The sequence below is a fragment of the Canis lupus genome, chromosome X (genome assembly GCF_003254725.2).
Source record: "Canis lupus dingo isolate Sandy chromosome X, ASM325472v2, whole genome shotgun sequence".
Taxonomy (NCBI): Eukaryota; Metazoa; Chordata; class Mammalia; order Carnivora; family Canidae; genus Canis; species Canis lupus.
Genome location: NC_064281.1, coordinates 18,973,226 through 18,978,517, shown reverse-complemented (window position 1 = coordinate 18,978,517; position 5,292 = coordinate 18,973,226). Strand labels below are relative to the sequence as shown.

General features: G+C 39.0%; 1 pseudogene; it reads right to left on the bottom strand.

Moving 5' to 3' along the window:
• Window positions 1-4,695: 4,695 nt before the first annotated feature.
• Window positions 4,696-4,984, bottom strand: LOC112655650 (60S ribosomal protein L37a-like; annotated as a pseudogene).
• Between the last annotated feature and the right edge of the window lie 308 nt (window positions 4,985-5,292).

The following is a 5,292-nucleotide window of genomic DNA, read 5'->3' as shown; positions in this document are numbered from 1 at the left end:
ATTAATTATTTCTATATTCAGATGAGAAAAAAAAAGAAGCTTAGGGTGCCTTATGATCTGCGTAGGAGGCAGCATGGTTCAAAAAAGACTCCAGGCTTTTTTCCTTCCATCACAGGACCCTGTTCCCTAAAGTTGGATCATTCATTTTTGCTAGCTGTGGAGTTGGGTTTCATCTCCACTCTTAAGAGGCTTCCATCACAGTGGAGTATCTGGGTAGGTCTGTGCTTACAGAATGGAACTAAGTTGAGTTTCTGCAAACAAAATGGTTGATTAAATAAAAGTACAAAACATGCTTGGTTATTCTTTACACCTTATTTTGCAAGACTTCAAAATGTCATGAGAAATGTGGTAATAACTAACATTGGTGAGATTTGGCACAACATAATAGTGCTATTTTTTAAGAAGCAATTACAGTTGCTTCAAGAAGAAAGCAAGGAAAGAGGAGTGAAGCTGGGGCTTATGTTTCTAGATGGCAAAATCACCTTAGGAAAAAAGAAGGTGGCTGGTTGGTTACTATGATCAAGTCTTGTGTTAGGTATTTCTTATTCACATTTGAGTCTGATCACCCTCAGAAAGTCGTAAGTTTTTCTCCAAAAAGGAAAGACTTTTAGAAAGACTCTGCACTTAATTCAGATCCTTGTCATTGCAGGCAAAATTGTATATGTGAACTTTTAAAAATGTTACGGTGCATTTAAAATAATAATTTTGATCAGTAGAAGTTTCCTATAATATATTTTTTGAACAAAGACATTTGAACTGAAAGAGAAAAGGATAGAATTCAGTAAATTGTGGGTTTCTAATATCTCAGTGGAATATATATCTACATATAATCTATCTTCTTTGTAAATAAAGGCTATGTTTTCACTCAGGGGTTTTCTGCATTATGAGCATATCAAAATTTCTAGGCCCAAGAAAATATTTTAGGATAAAAAATATTGGTATATTGCTTCTTACTACAAGTGTCTTAATGAAAGATTTTTCATCTATAACATTTGGTAGAGACATGTGGCCAGAAAATAAGTTTAAAAAGGGAGGATAACTCACCAGCTATGAGTTCAGTTAAATATAATTTTGATTTCAATCTAAATGACCGCTTATGATACATGGAAAAAGTGATATATAATCTGTGGTATGAGCTAAGACTTTCCAATGAATAATACATGGCACCTTATAAATTTAAAAGAAGTATATTTAATAAGAATATGAAATTTATTTTAGAGATAAGTACTGTATTAGTATCCTACACAAAGTGATTTAAAAAAGCCAACTCATGAATAAAGTAATGAAAAATGTGAGAAAAATTGTAAGCTATAACCTGGAATGATAATTTTTTCAAAAATATCAGAAACATCTGTATTTTTTATTTATTTGTCTTAATTATTCACAAATGGGACATTTTGAGGTGCATCATATATAGAGATTATCTGAGAGGAGAAGTTAATTTTTGCTGAGTAACTAATTTGTTAGTACCATTTTTTTTGAGTAGCAACTCTGTTCTAGAGTGGAATTGGAGGGCAAAAGTGAACAAGATGGAGTCCCTTAGTCCCACAGGAGCTCGACCCTAGCAGTGGGGGAATTTCTTTAGATACAAATGATTATAATTCAAAGTGATAAACATAAGTAGCATGGATTCCCCACTTAAAAAGTAAAACTGGTGAAAGCCAACTCTGAAGCATCCTTTTGGTTTTGGTTTATTTTTCAAAGATTTTATTTATTCATTGATGAGAGACACAGAGAGAGGCAGATACATAGGCAGAGCGAGAATCAGGCTCCCTGCAGGGAGCCTGACGTGGGACTCCATCCCAGGACCCCGGGATCACAGTGTGAGCCAAAGGCAGAGGCTCAACCACTGAGCCACCCAGGTGCCCCTGAAGCATCCATTTGTAAAGCCCCAGTTCCTTAGTTTTGCATTCCAGATCCTTCTTTTCTATCTACATCTTTAGAGTTTCTCTCCTAATACTCCTCACTTCCTCCCATGATCACTCCCTCTCTTTTGCCTCCCTCTCCACACACAAACTTTTCTTTAGCATCTATTCTTTAGCGTCTGTAATTCCCTCATCATTCTCTGAACTTAATTTTCTCTTGCATGTATGTGTAACTTTGAGCATGCCTGTTCTCTCCAACTCCCATCTTCAACCCCAATGGATGCCTATAGTTCTCTCAAGACTCGATGCAAACACCACCTCCTCTGAAGCCTTCCCTGGCTTCTCATCTTGGTTACAGTAGCAATCTCTATGAATTACAATTTTTTTCTTTCTGCTCTCTCCACTAGGCAGTGAAACCAGGAGGGCAAAAAATCCTATTTTCTATGACCTAGTGTTTGGCAGGTAGTAAGAGTTGAATAAATGCTTGCCAAATGAAAAATGTGTGCGATAATGGGGTACACAGAGGGGTAGAATGAATTCTGTCAAGCTTTTTACCCAAGAGCATGCAGCAGGTGTCTGCACTACCTAAAAGTTCTCTCTCGGCTGGGTGTCCAGATAATGGATTTGGCATCACTCTGTGGTAATCGTTGTCAAAAACTGAAGGGCCTGAGATTTTTCTCTGTTTGCAGACTAATAACTGAGCCAGCCACAGTATCATAGATGCTGAAAGAAGTATCTAGTTCCCTAGCCAGAGACCAGAGACTTCATTACTCATGATCCTATTGTCAGCATCAACGTCCTGTTTGAACCAATTCCTATAAGTCCTATGGAGGTGATGCAGAGGTGGGGCTGGGTAGATGTTGCCTGCATGGTGCATTTATAGCTCAGGTTAGGATCTGAACATAGGAAACACAATCTTTTGAAGGGGCTTGTTGGCATACTTGCCCATCCTTTGCCCTGGAAGGATCTAGTCCCTTTATAATCCTGGAGAACGAACACACCTGCTTTGTGCTCTGGGTAGTAGTGGTGGGGGTGGTGCTGCGGGGGACACACTATCTCTAGCTGCCAAGACTGTTGGCTATCTAGGTTCAGGGTTAGTGTCAGGCAAGTGAGGAGCTGAAGCACAACATTGAAGGAGGTACTCACCTATGGGGTGAGTATCTCTCTCAATTTGGAACCTGAGGTGCCATGTCTGCTTCCTTCTGGTCCTGGCTCTGTGAAATGCAAACAGCCTTGAGGAGTTACTCTGAAACAAGAGGGTTCAATGCTTTGCTCAGAAGACCTGCCAGAAGGTGAGAAACACATGGAGAATTGTTTCCAAGCCATAGGTAATTCCCTACTTGTAAATACATGATATTAAGTGTTCTCACCTCTGTACCTGTTAACAGGGCCTCTGATGCTTCTATCTGGGAAATGCTAGTAAAAGTCCAAATATCCATCAACAGGTGAATGGATAAGAAAAATATGGTATGTCCATATAATACTACTCAGCAATTTAAAGGAATGGTCTATTGATATATTAAAAAAAGAAAACCCAAGATGAACAGATGCCAAAATGATTATATTGATGAAAAGAATCCAAAAAAATCTGTCCTATCCATCTATACTATGTGATCCCATTTACATAAAGTAAGAAATGCAAACTAGCATATTGTGACAGCAGGTCAGTAGATACAAAAAGACAGGAAGCTTTTAGAGGTGTTGGGGATGTTCATAGTCTTGATGATTTCATGAGTATATACACATCAGAATTTATCAAGTTGTACACTTGAAACATGGGTGGTTTATTGTGTGTCAAGCATACCTAAATAAATCTGTTTTTTAAAAGGATCTTTTAGGTTCATAAATAAATTGATGCTTGACTTGCTGCTAGGCTCAGAAGAGAAAAGTATTTTACTGGATACCTGAGATTGCCTTACATGTAGTCTGAACTTTCTCAACTTGCATCCGGAGTGAAATTCTTTTGAATTGAAAGATAATCCATTAAAAAGACAGGAGCACATGGGACCCATAAAGGGGCTGTCATTGATGCATAGCTGGTGTGAATCGTACAGATTGCTTTTCTCCTAATACGTACCTGAGATCAGTGTCGGAAAAAAACAGGCTCCGTAGGGGTTGGTGTAGATCACCTAGGCAATATGGAACAATTAGGAAGTCTGAGTTACAGCTTATGATCATAGAAAAATGTATGTGTTCTAGAAAGTAGTAGAGAGGGAGGTGGAAGTGGAGATGTGTTAAGATAGCTCATGAAAGGGATGCCTGGGTGGCTCAGTGGTTTAGTGTCTCTCTTTGGCCCAGGGTGATCCTAGAGTCCCAGGATCGAGTCCCACATCGGGCTGCCTGCATGGAGCCTTCTTCTCCCTCTGCCTGTGTCTCTGCCTCTCTCTCTCTGTGTCTCTCATGAATAAATAAATAAAATCTTTTTCTTAAAAAAAAGATAGCTCATGAAAATAAGTTGTTCTATGACATAGATACCTGATAATGACTTGATGGATGAATGGACAAATGGATGAATATTGCCTTGGGCTGAGGAGTTGCCCTTCTCTTGGCATGTTTACATAAGTAGATTGGTTGGATTTTCTATACCAAAGTACATTCTAACTTTCAGATGAGTAACTAAAAATTAGTTAAGTATCAGCCAGCCTGTTGGTATACCAGGGACACTGTCCCGTTAATCATAATCAGCATTTGTTGTGCTGTGTTCTAAGACCTGTACCATTTGGAACCATGGAGATCCTTCCATAAGAAATGGTCACTCTCTGGTTGTTGCTGTTGTTACGTAAATTAACCCATGTGTTATAGGCTAGCAATGTTTCAAATGGTGGAGCTTCTACTGGTCTTTCAACCCCTTCAGTCTTCTGATGGTGGACTTTACTGTGATGGCAGAAGTGGTGTTGTAGGTCCAGGTACCACTGGCTACCGTTTTCATGCAGGAACCACAAAAGCTCACAAAAGATGAACTCCATAGCTCATCTTTTCATCTTCGTTTTGCCATAGTAGGAGCAAGTGTACTTGATGTGCTGGCTTATTTCAATATTCTTCACCTTTTTCCTGAGGGAAGCACCATAATGGGTCTCATATTTACCGATAATTCCAAACTTCTTGGTGCGTTTAGCCATGTCCCTGCAAACCAGGTCTCATCCCAGAGAGCCTGGTCATTTCTACTTAAATGTTAAGAAGCAGTCACCTAAGCAACATTGAGAACACAAAAACTAGGCTGAGTTTTTAGAAGATCAACTCTCAACTGGGTTTCACAAAAGGAAAGCATTCATTTTGGGTTGAACTTTATGGAGGAAGTTGGATATGAGCTCAGTGTTGGAGGATAGATTGTAATTGGATTGGCAAATGAGTAGGGAGAGGGCAATCCAATAACTCAGACATGGAAGGAGAACAGTCTTACTTGAAGGAGTGTGTTTTTTAATTTTAT